General features: G+C 43.2%; 1 protein-coding gene and 1 pseudogene across 2 annotated transcripts in view; both read right to left on the minus strand.

Annotated features, from left to right (window-relative positions):
• LOC102911294 (paired immunoglobulin-like receptor B) overlaps positions 1-18,685 on the minus strand; it is a 160,534-nt gene that overhangs the window by 37,259 nt on the left and 104,590 nt on the right. The gene's annotated exons all lie outside the window — the stretch shown is intronic.
• Positions 6,832-14,094, minus strand: LOC143266849 (paired immunoglobulin-like receptor B; annotated as a pseudogene). Its single transcript, XR_013042366.1, has 9 exons — positions 14,061-14,094; positions 13,864-13,899; positions 13,588-13,685; positions 12,959-13,319; positions 11,733-12,017; positions 11,301-11,606; positions 10,776-11,072; positions 10,229-10,531; positions 6,832-6,975 (listed from the first exon to the last, which is right to left on the minus strand). The product of XR_013042366.1 is annotated as a paired immunoglobulin-like receptor B (transcript).

Genomic DNA, 18,685 nt, shown 5'->3' on the forward strand with positions numbered 1-18,685 from the left:
GTAACAATATCATAATACAAAGTGTATTTAGTCCAACTTCTAAAGTTCCCATAGTCCATCACAGTCTATGATAGATATTTATGTTTAGAAGTCCAAGTTCAAAGTCTCTTCTGAGATGCATGCAATCTCTTAACTATAATCACCTATAAACATGAGGATCAAGAAGCACATAACATACCTCCAATATATAATGGCACAGGATATATACCAGCACTCTAAAGTGCAGAGAAGAGAGGATAGAAAGGAAATGCAGGGGAAAAAACCATGTGGGCAAATTACAAACTCTGCATCTCCATGTCTGAGGTCAAAACATTCTTCAGATCTCCAACTTCTTTCAGTTTTGTTGACTGCAATACACATCTTTCTCTTGGGCTGATTTCTCTCTCTATTATCTGCTCCCCTCAGCGGGTATTCCATGACTCTGACATCTCTAACCATCTTGGGTTCTTCAGGGCAATCCAGGCTTCAACATCACAGCATCACACAATGGCCTGTCTACTAGACCTCCATCCAGTGAAGCCCCGACACATGACTGGTCTTAGTGGCTTTTTAGGCTCAGAGACAAATTCCACAACCCCTTTCTTCTGTCTTGGACTCTGAAGTCAGAACCACATGGCCAAAGCTGCCAAGTTCTGCCACTTACAGGTTCTGGAACATGGCCCCCTCATTCAATTACCACGTTTTTTATCTTTGTTTTTTTGAAAAAAAATTCTATTAAGAAAAGTATTTCCATTAATTTTACTCATCAATCGTAAATCCCCCTCTTCCCTCCTCCTACCTCCAGTAGTAATCTGAACCCAGACAACGTGTACATCATTTTACTAAGTTGTGCATGAGAGTCCAGTGTACCCCTAATAAGGACCTGAGCTCATTAATATATTGCCATTCAGTGGGTCAACATAAGCACATTTCTTTGCCAACATCAGTGTTCAGAGGCTGCAGTAGTATGTCCTAGTTTCTGATGGTTGGAGGAAAGCTAGTGTGAGTGTTACTGGCATTTTAGTGATAGGTCATCTCTCTCTCTCTCTCTCTCTCTCTCTCTCTCTCTCTCTCTCTCTTTCTCTCTCTCTCTCTCTCTCTCTCTGTGTGTGTGTGTGTGTGTGTCTGTGTATGTGTGTATCAGATGCATTTTGTGTCCTCAATTTAATTTGCCTTGAGGGAAAAATGGGTGTCTGTGGGAGACCTTACCTGTGCTCACTGTGAACATCAGAAGGGCTTCTGTGATCCTGCAGGAAGGAGATCCCTTAGTAAGGAGTCTGCATAGATGAGGTAAGGACTGGAGTAGAATGACTGAATTAGGATTGCAGGGTTAAAGGAATAGATGAAGGGGGAAAGGGGCCTGGAGTGCTGCTGCATTTGGAAGGATCAAGAGGACATACAGATGCCTTGAGTCTTCATTGCACTTGAACTGTGCTGATGTCCAGGGGATGGTGGTAGAAACAGTTCATGTTGGTTTGAGGTTGGTATCAGAAAGGGAAGGGAAAGATAGAGAAACTGAGGGAGGCTCTTCACTCCTGAGGTTGATTGGAGTATCTAACATGACCATCACAGATACTGACATAGAAATTTTAGAAAGAGTTATGAGAGTCCTGGGTGACTCACTAGGGAAGCTGACTTCCCTCTTTGCCTGGGCTTGTGGTTTGTAACTGATAAGTTTCTTATTCTTCTGACTTCTTCATTTCTGTCACAGGAAGTCCCTTCTACTCAACTCCTCTTCTTCCAAACCTCCTCACTGGGATTTTTCCCTCTGTTCCCCTTTTCTCTGAACCACAGTTTCTGAAATGGCAGTTCACAATTCCATCAGCAATAAAGCTCAGGGGAGCATATTTTCAGGCTGCTCTGTAATGTGCAAGAATATCACATGCAGACTTTCAAACTGAAGCTGGTAATAATATCCCTCTGCCCTTCTTTGGGGCACAATGAGGGCAATGACTTCTCTTTCAGGTTAGTGTGAGAATCACCTAATTCTGTAACATGGAGGAGTTCATTTATGGATTCTTATTTCTGAGAATATGAATTGGGGTGAGAGTGCATTGGTTAATTTTTGTCATCTTGAAGTAGACTAAAGTCACTTGGGAAATAGGGAACCACAAGTGAGGAAGTGCTTTGATGGGATAAGACTTTTGTCATGAATGTAGAGCATTTTCTTGATTAATGATTCTAAGATACATCAGAATCTAATGCTACACCTCTCATAGGATAAATGGGGCAAAGTTTGGGACTCCTGACATGGCACTTTCATTCCCTGATCCCAGCATGTAGTTTTCTGACTTAGGTATAGGAGAAGGAGGATCTGTAATTTCATAGATACTGGGCATCTTTGCAGGATCCATTCAACTCTTTCTCTTTTTGTTCACTTTTGTGTTGTTCATTCCTCCTCTCTCAGCTTCATGCAGAAGTGTCTGAAGTGTAACTATGTATTGATAATGGTTGAAGTTAGGACAACCATTTTTCCCCAAGGCAGGGGGAATAGTTCTGCTCATGCGTCTATCAGCAATTTCATCATTCAGTGGGTCAACATAAGTACATTTCTTTGCCAACATCAGTGTTCATCATGTTTTATGCATTCCTTATTGTTTAATGGCCTATTTAAATAGTTTTCTGGTCTTGATTTAACTTTGTTACATTGTACCTATCCAGAAAATTGTCCATTTCTTTTAGATTTTCCAATTTTGTAGAGTACAGGATTTTGAAGTATGACCTGATGATTATCTGGATTTCTACATTGTCTGTGTTTATGTCTCCCTTTTCATTTCTGATTTTGTTGATTGGATGAACAGTCATTAAAAGTCTCCCAACCAAAAATGTCCAGGACCAGATGGTTTTAGTGCAGAATTCTACCATAATTTAAAGAAGAGCTAATTCCAATACTCTTCAAATTGTTACACACAATAGGAACAGAAAGAAAATTACCAAATTCTTTTTATGAGGCTACATTTATCCTGATACACACACCACACAATGATGCAACACAGAAAGAGAATTACAGACCAATCTCTCTCATGAACATTGATGCAAAAATACTCAATAATATATTGGAAAACAGAATCAAAGAACACATCAAAAATTATCCACCATAATCAAGTTGGCTTCATCCCAGGTATGCAAGGATGGTTCAACAAACAAAAATCTGTCAATGTAATACACCATATAAACAAACTGAAATACAGAAAACACACGATCATCTCATTAGATGCTGAAAAAGCCTTTGACAAAAAATACAACACCCTTAATGATAAAAGTCCTAGAGAGATCAGGAATACAAGGTACATTCCTAAGCATAATAAAGGCAATTTACAGCAAGGCAACAGCCAACATCAAATTAAATGGAGAGAAATTCAAAGGGATTCACTAAAATCAGGAACAAGACAAGGTTGCCCACTCACCCCATATTTATTCAGTATAATACTTGAAGTTCTAGCTAGAGCAATAAGACAATAACTGGAGATCAAAGGGATAGAAAATGGAAAGGAAGAAGTCAAACTTTCACTATTTGCAGACAATAAGGTAGTGTACATAAGTGGCCCCAAAAATTCTACCAGGGAACTCCTACAGCTGATAAACTCCTTCAGTAATGTGGCAGGATACAAGATTAACTAAAAAAAATCAGTAGCCCTCTTATATACAAATGATAAAAGGGTTGAAAAAGAAATCAGAGAAACATCACCCTTTCCAATAGCCATCAATAATATTAAATACCTTGGAGTAACCCTAAGTAAGCAAGTGAAGGACCTGTATGACAAGAACTTTAATTTACTGAAGAAAGAAATTAAAGAAAATATCAGAAGATGGAAAGATCTCCGATGCTCATGGACAGGCAGGATTAACCTAGTAAAAATGGTAATCTTACCAAAACAATCTACAGATTCAATGCATTCCCCATCAAAATTCCAACACAAATCTTCACAGACCTGGAGATAAAATGCTAAACTTCATATGGAAATGCAAAAAACCCAGGATAACTAAAAGAATTTTGTACAACACAACAACCTCTGGAGGCATCACGATCCTTGACTTCAAGCTCTACTCTAGAGATACAGTAATAAAACAGCTTGGTATTGGCATAAAAACTGACAAGTGAACCAATGGAATGGAATTGAAGACTCTGACATTAATCTGTACACCTATGAACACCTAATTTTTGAGAAGAATGCCAAAACTGTACAATGGAAAAAAGAAAGCTTCTTCAACAAATGGTGCTGGCATAACTGGATGTCAACATGTAGAAGACTGCAAATAGATCCACATCTGTCCCCATGCACAAAACTTAAGTCCAAGTTGATCAAAGACCTCAACATGAATTCCTATGAGCTAGTGTTGTATACAGAGTGGAAAGGACTTAGCACATCTAGGCTGGGTGGTGTCATGTGGCATCCCAGCTCCTTTTAGCCCTTTCATTGACCTCCACGTAGTAACTATCAGAGAACCCATTTCTAGTGTTCATTTTAGACATCATAAATCAGGATCAGTAAATGTTTCCTCCTAACAGGTGCCTACTGAAGTCAGATGAATGTATGATAGGTCCAGTTAATGTTTTTCATGAGGACATAATGAGGTGGTATACTGACGGTGTGGACAAGTGTAGTCTCCTCAGGACTGCTCAGCTGCTAGTTCTGGTGGCTCATCACTTTAAATCCAGTACATTAAAAGCAGGGGAAGGTCGATATTTGTGATTTTAAAACCAACCAGGTCTATATAGTGAATTCCAGGACAGCCAGGACTCTGTAGAGAGACCTCGATTCAAAACAACAACAACACAAAATCAAAACAAAAGGATCTTATCATGTAGAGGGACAAATTGAGTACAGCCTACCCAAATATCTGGACTTTCAGGTCTAGAGAATGAAATATGTAACCTAAGATCTGCTCTATGGCCAGAATCACTGAAGTGTAAATCAAGAAAAGAAACTAGATGGAACAAATTATAGCCTGAAACCTCCCATGAACACAGCTGCAAAATATGCAAAAATTATTATTTCTCACCATGTAAAGATAGTCATAAAGGGCACATAATCCATGAGATCATGTTTATGAGATTTTGCTAAGTATTCAATGATGCTAACACTGTGATAAACATTTACTAAATGTGTATTTTTCAGAACATGTCCTGTTTTTAGCCATGAGAATGTAGTATAAAATGAAAAGAACACCTCACAAAAAAGTAGAACTTACCCAGTCATGGAATCCCATTCAATGTTCAAAACCATATGATATTGATGATAGTAACAATGTTACAATTAAAAGCATACATAATGGGGACAGCTTTTGAAGAAGAGTTAGCATTTGTCAGTATCCCACAGCCATTCATCATGGACACTCAGAAAAAATTAGGAACAAAAACTTCCAGAGTCAGAATTATTTCCTGTGCCAAAACACCAAAGTTATCATTATACTGAATAGCAAGAAAGCAGAAATTTTTCATTAAATCCTGAAGAAGGTAAGAGAGTCTCCTCTCTGCACACATTTCCAACATTGTACTTGAGACTTGAGGTAAAAAGAAGAGAGAGAAAAATAAACACCTCTATCATTGTTTGAATGATAACACACGATTTTGTATGTAGAACTTATGAATCATTGTATGATAATTCATCCTAGCAAGGTGTTTCTGAGATGGTTGATCATCATGCTAATTTCTTTTGCATATATGAAAATAGGCAATGGGGAATGTTATGACATACACATAAATTTCATGCAACTCTCTCAACATCACATCTGTGATGTTACATTGCTGTTGTGAAGTTGTCTTTGATGGGGTTATATAGAGTGGTCAGCAAATGCCATAAATCAGGAAATTGTCTTAGGAAAACACCTTTTTTGTTGTGTCTACACTACCTTCATAATCCTTATTCTACCAGTGTGGTATTATTTGATTTGTATTTAAAAAGAAACTCCATGAAAAATAGGTTTTGAAGATGCCCAAAAGGGGCATCATAGGCAGAGCAATTTGAATTCTTGGCTCTGATTTTACTCATCATTTTGGTATTGAGGCACCTTCCTTGTTTTTGTCAAATAGACAGAGCCTCCTGCCATGGAGAATGTGGCAATGTATAAAAATGGAAAATGACACATGAGAGGGAGGGAAAGAAAAAAATGTACAGAAATGAGGACCCAAGCCAGACTGCTGAGACAGCATAATCCCTCACTTTATAGATTCAGAAGTGTTGGTTCAGTAGCAAATGCCCACAGCAGGTGGAGGGACATGAATTGGCTCAGGAAAGATCTCACCACAACACTCAGACCTTCCTCTTCATTCAAATCACATTTGCTTCCTGGACAATTCTCTCACATAAGAAATGGATTTTCTTACAGAAAGCTTGAATCATCAGATTTATTTATGAGACTCTGAAACCATAAAAAATTTACTTCTTTCTTGTGGGCGCCATGGGCCCTGGCCCCCGACTGGGAGTGGCTGCGGCCTTGCTTGCTTGACCTTGATCAGAATTCCTCCCTATTTGGATTCCCTGCCGGTATCCACCCTTCTGAATGCTTAAGGGAAGTTCCTTGTATCCTCCCTATTCGGATTCCCTGCCGGTATCCACCCTTCTGAATGCTTGAGGGAAGTTCCTTGTTGTGTATTCTGCATTTTGGGCATTAACTAACATTGAGTCTGGAATGTAGACCATTGACAGCGAACTTCTGCCCTCCGGGGGTTCCTCCATTTGTGCTGTAAGCCTGTACGTATTTAAGGTTTCTCCCCTTTCAATAAACGGCATTCGACATCCAAACGTACGAATGACTCGCTGTCTCTTGTCTCTATTTTTTAATCCGCAGCCCTTCGCTCAGATGTGGTGAACGGTTAGCGGTAACGCGGGTGTTACCGCTACACTTTCTCTTCTGATTACCTCTCAGCTGCATGGTGGATCTGTCACTTGCTGCCCCAACCCTCAAAGACCAGAATCCCAATGACTATGACGATCATGACAGCCATCCCCATCCTGATGAGATTCTCCACTGTGTGATCCTGGTTCTCTGAGGCTGTGGTTGTGGACAAAGAAGATACAGGGGTTAGGAACAGTCAAGATTTCCTCAATATAACTAAATGCTCCAAGATTACTAAATATTCCCAAGCTCACTAAATATCCAACCGGAGACCATGCCTTCCCTGGATGAAGCTCGGTCCCTCTTTTTTCAGTGGTATGATTTTGAATTCTCTTTGTTTAACTGTCTTGAGTTTGGGCATGTTCTAGGATGGGATGAGAGTCTCAAATGATACCAAGAACAAAAGAAGAGGAAGAGGATGTGTGCATGCTTAGGAGACCTGAGTGTTTCACTTTCTCATTTACTCTAAATACCCTTCATTCTCATTCTATAAGCTCAGGAAGATCTGGGATGAATCTTTCCCCGGGCATAGCTGGTTCCCTCCCTTATTCTTACTAGGTTTTTTTTTTAGCACTATTGTTCAAACATCAATGAAAATAACAAGTCAGAGTAGAATAAATTATTAAAACATTATTGGCCTTGATCCTAAGTCACTGCACTGAGCAGCCACAGGACCATTCTGAGTGTGGTGTCTGTATGTCTGGTGAACTCAGCAGAGGTTGTGTGGACTCACATCCTCAGTCTGGGATGATTTCCTAAAGGGGTGTTTTTGCTGAGTGTTTGTTCCCTTGTCATACTTAGACCCCTGTATCTTTCCTGTGACCTGAGGATTCCCCAGATCTCTTCTGAGTATCCAGGGACCACATAGGGTTTCTTAAGGAGAAATTACCATATAGATTCAGAGGTGAGATACAGTTTCTGCCAATGTAGAGAACCTGAATAATGTTGCTAAACTTCCCCAGATGTTCCTTGCCACATCAGACCAAGAAATTTCTCTCTGTCCAGTTCAGGTAAGAGCACATCCTTCTGATGTAGATTGTCCTACATTTCTTTTCTCTCACATGCCATGTAAGAAATGCAGGATCAGGTGTGGGGCAGAGTCATGCAGAGAGTTCTGCAGTCCTGGCTCTGAAACGAAGCTGTGAAGTGACTCTGTGTGTGTATTTGTGTGTGCATAGGTGCGTGTGTGTGTGTGTGTGTGTGTGTGTGTGTGTGTGTGTGTGTGTGCATGTGCATGGTGTGTGTGTGTGTGTGTGTGTGTGTGTGTGTGTGTGTGTGTGTGTGTGTGTACCAGGAAAGGCAGTATATAGTAAGCCATTGGGGTTTCACCTAATGGTTTCCCCAATAGCTTGGATACCTCACACTAACCATAGATCCCAAGACTGACATATCTAACCATTATTTTAGTCATCTTTACACATAATAGTTATTGATGCAAATAGACAGGGTATAGTGTGATGAGAGAGTGGTTCATGTCTCCAATCAGTTTAGGAAACTTACATGTCCGTGGTGGATCATACCTGGAGGTCCAATCCCTAAACCTCATCTTGTTCAGATGAGCACACCAAGGATAAACAAAAGACATTCTTATCTGTCACCTCACAAAAGAAGGCTGAACCCATACATTCTCAGTTTCTCTATTTCACCCTGAAGAGAAAGGTTGCAGACTTCATAATAAATCATCATGATGAATTGTATCTTGTATGGTTCAACTATGGATGTGGGTCTGCTTTCAACAGAAGGAGAGTCCAGCAGGCTTTGTAATTACTGCCACAAGGCTTCCTCATCCCCTGGAGACAAAGTGGCCTATGGGTACACTGAGTGAAAGAGACTGTGAATACTGATAAGTGGAGATGAGCAGAGGTTGTCACTGGGAACAAGCTTTTGCTTATTGTCTTAAATCTGTCCAAGGCCTCCCCAAGGTGTTCTTTCAGACTAACTGAAACCTTCTGGATTCCACTAGCAAGAACAAGAGTGAGCATTCCTAGAAATATCCATGTTGTCCTCCAGCATCATAATGGTGAATATCCAACTGAATGAAACCCTGCAGCAGTTATAACCCAATCCAACCAATATTTTTTTGAGGCAGGGTTTATCTGTGTAGGTGCCTGTCCTGGGTCTTGCTTTGTAGACCAGGCTGACCTCAGACTCACAGAGATCTGCCCAACTCTGCCACCCAACTGCTGAGATTAATGGTGAGTGCCACCAACAGCCAGCCAAACCAATAATTATTGTAGTTGGAGAATGTTGAGAAACCCCTTCAGCTCAGAATGATCGGAATACTTCACCTAGGACCAAGAGCTGTCCACAAGGGCGATGACACATGACAATAGATAAAGTGTTGAATTGAGGTCTCCATAGCACCTGTAGATGCCTCTGAGAGTGGAGGTCACAGAACTCACAGAGAATACTAGATTCTTGCCCCATGATGTAGACAGAAGAAACCTGAATTCTGTGCCATGGCCCTGTGCCTCACCCTTGCACATGTCCCTGCCATTGTGAGACTGATCTGAAACAGAATCAAGTTCTGGATCATTCTTCTGTCAGAAGTCACAGCCAAGGTCACCACTGAAAGAAACTTAAAGGTATGGGCCACCCTCTCCCTTTTTTATGAAGATTATCAGAGGTCCAGAAACAGAAGAATTTGTCCAAGTCAGCATTTTCAGAAGCAGCTGTATGAAGTCCATATCTAGCTGTTGTCCATCAGGATCCCACACTACAACAGGGTCTTTACATAGTCTTCTGGTGCCTGACTTCATAGATCTGAGGAGTGTATTCTCAAGACCTTAGTGGCAGGATGGGGAGGTGAGTGTCTGGGTTTCCTGTTCTCCACGTCACCCAGCTGTCCAGTCCTCCAGGCTGAGCCTAAACATCTCTCTCTGGATGCCACCTGTTGTAGCACAAACTAAACCCTGGGCTTCTTGGGTCTCTGTTGGGAATCTCTGTTTGCCTCCATCACTCACAAGCTGAAGTGACAGAGACATGAGGACTTTTCTGAACTAAGAGCTGTGAGGCAGCCTGGGGATGGAGCATACTCCCTGCACTGAGGTGCCTGATCCTCACCAGCTGTTGGCATAGGTCTTGAGGGTGGTGGGCTTGAGGCTCTCATGGGTCCCAGGAAAAAGAAGAGTAGGAGGGTGAGGTTTGGATGTTAACCAGGGACCTGCCTCTGTATGCTCTTCTACATCTGCCCTGTAAACTTCCTAAAATTCTCATGCTGTCTACCCAAACTAGACTGTAGTAGAGGATGGAGTGGACATTACTGGAAGGACCGCTGATCGCATCCACTTCTCTGGCAGGGAAAGTGCCTTCTGACTAACCTTCCTATTGTCCCCTTAATCCCACTCAAGTCAAGGGCTCTCCTGGTATTTGGATTGTAAGTCACTCTGAGAGTTCAGGGTCACCTCACCTGAGACAGTTAGCTCCACAGGGCCACTGGCATATGACAACAGGTAAGGAGATGAGTCCTGAGATCCATAGCACCTGTAGGTGCCTGAGAGGTCAGAGGTCACAGCACTCATGGAGAATTCTGCCTTGAACTCCCAAGCTTCAGACTTTGATTTTAGTCTCTGGGGTTGTTGGGCTGCTCCCTCCTTGGACAGAATGAAAGTGTCCACCTTGTCTGTTGACTGACACAGCAGGGTCACGTTGTCTCCAGAGTGCACTGTGGAATTAGGCTTCACTGAGAGGGAAGGACTGACTGGAATCTGTCCTACAGAGAAGAGGGACGATGAGAGGCTGCCTTCGATATTCTGAACTGACACCTCTCCTGGGTCTGCCCTGAGCACCTGGTACTCTGTCTCTTTTTTCTGACTTAGCCCCTGTCCTGTTCTCCTGCTTCTGCATCTGTTTCTGAATAAGACCCCTGTCTCTTATCCCAGCCATCAGCTCTTTAACTACCCCATTCGAGCCCAAGCAGAGGTTAGGTACCTGAGATAATCTATTTAGCCCCTCACCTGTGATCAGGATGACCAGGGGGTCACTGGAGGCTGACCACTCAGAGGAAAGGTTGTGTGTACCATAGCACCTGTATTGTCCTCCAGTAAAGGGGGTCACAGAGCCCAGTGTGAAGTTGGCCAAGGAGAGACCAGCCTCGGTCCAGTGGCCACCACTCTGGTTGAAGTCAGCTTCTCCAACTTTGTACAGAGCAAATCTGTCATAGTTGACGTCAGAGTAACACTGCAGGGTGAGGGTCTTCCCAAGATCCAGGATACGGCCTTGGTGAGTCAGCAAGGAAGGCTTCTTGGAGAGGCCTAGAGGGAAGGTGACAGGCTAGGGATTGAGGAGCTGGTTTTCATCAAATACTGATCCCCTCCCATCCTGCCCTGCACATGTCACTGCTTCTCCCCAGAAGTAGGGTCTTGATTAGCCACAAGACTCTTCCTCAACCACTCCCTACCCAAAACTACCAAGTAGGACAGGTCCATGGCAAAGGGTTTAGGGTGTCAAAAAATGATTGATCATTGATGGGGCTGACTCACCTGAGATGTCTATTTCCAAGGGCTCACTGGGTACTGACCACTAGTGTGGAGTATGGTTGTAGTAACCATAACATGTGAATGTCCCTCTGTGGTCTGGTATTACATTATTTATAGAGAACAAGGCTTGCCACTGCCTAATATGGTATATATGCTGTGAGTTCAGAGAGCTGAAGAACTTGTGATCTTCCTTTATGAGAACGAGTTTATCATATCCCTCCTGGGAGATACACTGGAGGGTCATGTTCTCTCCTAACATCACCACAGGGCTGGGCAGGACTGACAGGCTGGGTTTATTGTAGTGTATTCCTAGGAGAGAAGGAGGCAGCCTGTTTCATGGACTCACACAGCCACAGTGTTCTCCAGGACTAGGCTGTGGGAGGGGAATACTCCTGAGAGCAGAGCCCGGGGCTGAGACCCTGACTGTCCCCTCACCTGTCAACACCAGTTCCAGGGTGTCACTGTGCTCTGTCCAACCAGCTGATCTGTAACAGTAACAGCGATATTGTCCCACATGTTGCTGTGTCACAGAAGGGATGGAGAGCTTGGCCTTGTTCTCAGGCTTCTCTAGGTTCTGTGTGGCCCAGTGTTTTTGACTTCCCTCTTTATGTAGAAAACATATTTCTGCATCCAGAGTCCCCTGACACCAGATGGTCACGGCACTCCCATAAGTGACCACAGAGGCTGGCTCAACCTTGATGGCGGGTTTGTGGAGGGTCCCTGCAAGGATGTAGGAGGGAAGGTGGGTCTGTCTGAAAGTGGTACAGAGAAAGTCACACTGGCACATGGCACTTTTTCCTGTTTAATTTATTTTTTCTCATACAACACATCCTGACAGCAGCCTCCCTATATCCCCTCTCCCCCAAATGCACTGCTTCTGTTTCCCTTCAAAAAAGAACAAGTTTCCCAGTAATACTAACTGAACACAGAATAACAACGTGCAATAAGACTAGTCACATACTCTCATATTATGGCTGGACAAGGCAAACCAGTAGGAAGGAAAAGATCCCATATGCAGGAAAAAGAATCTGAGACATCTCCACTCCTACTGTTATGAGTCTGACAAAAATCCCAAACTAGCAAGGCACTGGTGGTGCATGACTTTAATTCCAGCACTCAAGAAAGAGATGCAGGCAAATCTCTGTGAGTTCAAGACCAGCATGGTTTACAGAGTGAATTCCATGACACACAGTGCTACACAGTGAAACTCTAAACAAAACAAAACAAAAAGCCTAAGGTAAAACACCACAGCGTGTGTGCAGAGAGCCTAGGGCAGACCCATGCAGGCTCCATGGTTGCTGTTTCAGTCTCTGTGAGCCCTCATGACCTCTGCTTAGGTCCATTTTCTCCTGATATCCTGAGTGCTCTGGCTCCTGCAACCCTTCCTCCCTCTCTTCTGTGGGGTTCCCCGAGCTGTTGTGGATGGCACATGAGCTGATCCAGAGTAACAGAAGGCCCCATAAGGATTCGTCTCTGTCCTGGACCTCCTGGGCTTTGCTGTTACTCTCTGCCTTGGATTCTGTATCTTGTGTCCCACTCTCTACCATGCCCTCTGTCAATGGACTCAGGAGCCCTGGCTTCTCACATGCACCACACACCAAGACCTCCCTGGCATCTGTATCTTTTCAACATCATTCTAGGGAAAGGATGGGGTTCCTCACCTGAGACCAGGAGCTCCAGGGGGTCACTAGGTTCTGACCACACCTGTGGGCTGTTCTTGTTAGAGCTGTAGCACCTGAATATCCACTTTTGTCTGGAGGTCACAGGGCCCACAGAGAACAGGGCCTGGATCTGTCTAGTATAGTGGTTATACTCTGAGTCCAGTGTCCAGGAGCATTTCTTAGGTCCTTCCTTAGTCAGAATGAACCTGTCATATTGCTGCCAAGAGGCACACTGTAGGGTGACATTCCTTCCTTCAGTTACCACAGGGCTGATTTGGGCTGACAGACTGGGTTTACTGTAGACTCCTAGGAGAAAAACAGAAATCAGAGTAAATATGTCGGGTCTCATTATCCTCCAGGGCTGTGAGGTGGAGTTAGCCCTATGAACAGACCCAATTCTTGACAGTCAAACTTGAGGCTGGGGACCTTGTGCATTCTCTCTCCTGTCACCACCAGCTCCAGGGTATCACTGAGCTTTGACCATCCATCATGAGTCTGATATTGACAGAGATATCGTCCTGCATACTGCTGGTCTATTTTGGGATTGAGAATTCAGCCTTGTTCTTAAGATTTTGTGGGATCGTTATATGCCTTGGCCTTTTGTTTTCCTCTTTATGGAATCTATATACTTTGGCTTCTGTGGTCCCCTCACAGAAAAAGGTCACTCTAATCTGCTTGTAGACCACAGTGTCTGGCTGTACTCTGAGGACAGGCTTAGGGAGGGCCCCTACAAGGAAAATAGCATCTGGGATTCAGGACAGATATCAGATTGCAGCTCCCAACCCCAACCCTTCCAGCCATGCCCAGGGTCATCACACATGTGTTGTTCTCCCTCCTCACTGCCCAGGCATGGCTGCAGGAATGATGAGAAGTGAAGGTCAGGACATCTGCAGACACTCACTCACCTGCCAGCACTGGGGTCCCCAGGCCCAGAGTCAGTCCTGGAAGAGAGTTCCCTGTGAGAGGTATGTCCCTGAAGCTTAAACAGTTTCCCCTCTTCAGAACCTCCTGAGACCCCGGGGTTTCTTGATGGGTCACTGCTGGGCTTTGGAGCAGCATCAATCCTAGACCACAGTATCCCCTCCCCTTCTGCACATCTCACCCAGACAGAGCAGGGCTGTGAAGGTGAAGGTCATGGCATCTCCTCCTGGAGGCTGTAACTGTGCTCATGGGCAGGACTACAGAGACTGCCTGGAGGGACAGGAGACACAAGGTGTGGTCTCTGGAGTCTGGGCACTCCCCATGACATGGTTGTCCTGGAGCAGTCCCACAGGAAGGGAAGTGCCCTCCTCAGGCCCCATGCTCTGACTTCCCCAAGGCTGTGGCTATGTTACATAGTAGACTCTAATCAATTCTTTGAGGGATGACATTTCTATAACCCCATAACTTTCTGTCTCCTTTTCTCCTAATCATTGTCAGTGCCAGATGGTATCAGACATGTATGACTATTACACATAAGAAATATAAATTTAGCCACGTGGTGGCACACACCTTTAATCCCAGACCTCGGGAGGCAGAGGCAGGTGGATCTCTCTGAGTTGGAGCCCTGCCTGGTCTACAGAGAAAGATCTAGGACAGGCAACAAAACTACACAACAAATCCTATCCTGAAAAAAAAGAAATATAAGTTTGCATATGAGTTTGCTTCATTCATTTTTCACTTTTTATTTGAAATAACTACACATATTCAGAATGTTTGAAGGTTTGTGTGAAGGCTCTCATTGTGTACTTCTTTATGGAGTAAAATATTATCCTCTTCCTCATAGTCTCAAGTGCTTGGTATAAATGTGTACCACTATTTCTGATTGTTTGTTCTTTTCTGATATGTGTACTTTCCATTACAACTTTAAATTACACTTATTTTTTTATTTACACTTATTTCTTTAGATCAAATTTACTTTTTTCTTTATATGTGTGTGCATTCACATGTGCAACAGCACACACAGGAAGGTCAGAGGACTAGTACAGAAGGCAGTTTTCTCATTACACAGTATGGATCAGAGTCAGGGTTGAAGGTTGGCAGCAGAACTTACACACTGATCTGTGTCACTAGGTCCAATCTTAGCATCATCACTCCTTTGTCCTTCTGCTTCAGTTAAAAACATCACCATATCTCAGGCGTCCTAAGCCAAACAATTACCCGTTTTATTTGACTTTCTTGGGGCACAGGCTGTGGATGTGACCACCCTTCTTCTAGAGGTGTTTGACTGCACAAGGGTGCAGGTGTGGGCAGCACTTGGGCAGTTGTGTATGGCCTTGTCACAGCAGTACTTCTGCTGAAACAGGCAAAGGGACGGCTCTATGATGCCACCACAAAGGGGTAGCACCTGGTGCAGAGTTGGACTCTTTCTGGACTTTGCCATTGGCTAGGGTGCAGCCATGCTCTATCTGCTGGCAGCAAATACCATCTGCTCCTGGTCAGGTGGGTTGCCTCCCTTGTCTTGGTTCTAGATTTTGCCATTCTCCATGGAGTGACTGGGCTCAACGTCAACGGTGATGGTCTTCCCCTTCAGGGCTTTGCCAAAGATCTGCATGTTGGTCTTTGTTGGCAACCTAGTTGAAGAGAAAGAGAGCTCAGTAAAAATATTTTATTTCCTTTTACTTTTGGTGCTAGACATTGATGGCAGGACCTCCAGTGTTCTCCTACTCCTGAGCCATACTCCACTCCTGAGCCACATCTACTTTATCCTGAAATTTTCAATTTCTGATCTTAAAATTTTTCATCTGCTGTCTTTTTCTTATCCTTATGGGTATAATTATTTTTGTTGTTGATACAAGACAGGTTCTCTCTGTGGAATCCTGGCTGTCCTAGAGCTAGTTATGTAGACCAGGATGAGTGGGAAATCACAGAAATCCTCCTGCCTCTGCTTCCCAAGTGATTAAATGAAAGGTGTGGACCACCAAACCTGGCCATAAGTTTAATTTTTTGACATATTTTAAAATTAATTATTTTGAAACATTACATTACAATACACTTCATTTCTATATTGCATTAGTAATCCATATTGGGTTTTAATTTTTAAATTGTCTGAAAATATCTTATCTGTATGTAGTATGTTTTGATGGAATTCATCTTCCCACATCTTCCCGTTTCCCACACCCTCACTTACTGTTTCCTTACTCACTGACCTGATTTTCTTTTTGATTCCTTCTGTGACCTGCTAGTTGTTAAAAATCCATTGTCTTTCCTTACACACCTAACTTTCTATTTTCTTCCTCTCATGTAGCTCAATTTGTGCTTCCTATATTCTAGAGCATATTACCAGGGTCCACACCATTAAGGAAAACTTACTCTCCTTCTTCCGATAGATATCAGATGCCAATAGATCTTCATCTTTGGGTGAGACTTTGTGTCCAACTCTCATCCCCATACTGGATTTTTTCTTCATTGAGTTTACATTGAGCTTGTAGACTTGTAGATATCATCACAACCAAGGTGAGCTCAGATGTTTTTTGCAGTGCCCAGAAAACAGTTTATTTTTCAGCCTCCTCTTCAGTAATGATCCCATGCTAGGAATGTGTCACATGGGGAAAATTCTCTAACCTAGCATTACTTCAAAGGATGTGTCCAGGGCTCACACATGTCCTGTTTCTCACATGGAGAATGATATAGAAGTCACTGAGTATTTCCCTCTTTTGTTGCTGAGCTCAAAGGACATCCTTAATTTTCTCTTTGTATCAATGTCAATATAAATGATTACCATCTTGTAAATCTACCTATGTATGTCCTTTACTAAATCAGAAAAAGGCTCAGTTGGTAGAGTACTTGTGTGACATTCTTAGATGTCTGGGTTTGATCCCCAGTACTGTATAAATATGATGCTGTGGCTCATGTCTTTTGACTTCATCATTCAGGAGTTAGAGCTAAGAGTATCAGGAGTTTAAGGAAACTCTATGCAATGAGTTTGGTGTCAGCCTGGGCTATATCAGGCCCTATCACATAAAAGGGGAAAAAGTCCTTTAGAGTATGTGGTGAACATGATCAGATACATTTCATGGGTGTAATTATCTTCCTAGAAATAATGAAAATGTATTTACTATAAAGGGCCCACACTGGGGATATGTCCAAGTATTTCATTACATCCATTTCTAAGGGATATTCCTATCCTAAGACCTGCATCTTTTGCATCCCTGTGAGTTGTCATGTCCGGTGTGTCTCATGGATACAGTGTCTCTTTCCTATTGATTTCATGGGCAGCTGCATTTCCTGACCTGAGAACAAGAGATGGGCCATGCCATTTGAACCAGTCAGGGTTTCACTGAGTGCTGTGAGCTCATTCACACAAACCTCCCCACAGGCATCTCTGTCAGTGAGGAGACATGCTGCCCTCTCCTGGTTGTGTAGCAGGAGTTCCTGCAGAGCCTTGCAGCTGGCCTGTATTCTGTAGCACTGGGCTTTGCTCTGCCATTTGTGATTGTTGTCTTTTGTGTTGGATACCCTCTGACTGAAGTTTGTAAATCTTATCTGAGTTCTTCCTGAAAGGTTCAAACCTGTACATAACTTGGCTGTAGTGGGTATCAGAAAACTGAGACATCCTGGACCTGAGAATGGCTTTGGCATTCGTCTTCTCTGGGAAACTTCAGATAAGTAGTTCTGGTATGGGGAAATTGACTTGCTAAGGTGTAAATTGTATAATAATAAAAAGCTTCATGTGAAGCAAAATTCAGTTCACCAGAAGATGGTTCCCCTGCCCTGGAAAAATCCAAAATTCATCCCGGTGTGACCTTGTTTCTTCCATGGACCTGCAAGAAACTGAACATCCACACTTGTCTTGGTGAGATGAGCTCCAGGTGGTGAACTTGCCCTAGATAACTGACAGCCACACATAGCATCTCATCCGGCCTCTCTGACACAGTTGGTTAGATGTAGAGTTCCAGCAGAGGCATCTTGTTTGCTGGTGGATATGAACTCCCCGGGATGTAGGGTCATGATTCCTCTCCAACCTTGATCCATGGCCTCCATCCACAGCACTCCACATGGACCACAACCACTGACCACATAGATAGATAGACTCTGCTGGGTGTGTCCTATAAAGCTGTGTGTCCATCACAGTGTGCCCAGCTGAGGAGAGTTCCTGTTGCTTTTCACAAACAGCTCATGGTGGAATGCAGGAGAGTCTCTGTCTTGATTCCACCTCAGTATTGGGCAGAATTTGCATGGTTGGATCTTGAGTGCAGGCTCTGTGTTTGTTTGACTCTATACAGTCACACTGCATCTAGTGTTTTACTCTATGGTTGTATGTTTGTTTGTATTGTTTATAGTATTAAGGCAACTAACTCTGCATAGTTAAAAGGGAGGTTTATTTTGTGCGGTAACTTACAAGTAAAGGTATAGGTTACAGGGTCGCGGAAAGGTGTAGCTCAGTCCATCGGTGTTCTCTGGAAAACTCCTCTGGGTGCACCTCCAGTGTCCAGGACTCAGGAACCAAGAGAGCCAGCACATCTGAATCTCAGGTCTTAAGGGCTCCTGTCTCAGCCCTGCCTTGTAGGCATGACAATTGCAGAAGCCTCAATGGGGGTAGTACTTCCAGGTCAAAGCTGGAACACCTACCCACTACAGTTTTGGGCAGTGAGTGATTTCCTATCCTTTCCAAGCATATTTAGATCTATATTATTGACTTTTGATAAAATTATTTTTCAGTTCAAGGGAACACATTTACCATTATTTATTTCATTAATGAAGCACACACATCCACACCCTGTCACACAGGCATGCACACACATGAGT

This window comes from Peromyscus maniculatus, chromosome 1 (assembly GCF_049852395.1).
Source record: "Peromyscus maniculatus bairdii isolate BWxNUB_F1_BW_parent chromosome 1, HU_Pman_BW_mat_3.1, whole genome shotgun sequence".
NCBI classification, from domain to species: domain Eukaryota; kingdom Metazoa; phylum Chordata; class Mammalia; order Rodentia; family Cricetidae; genus Peromyscus; species Peromyscus maniculatus.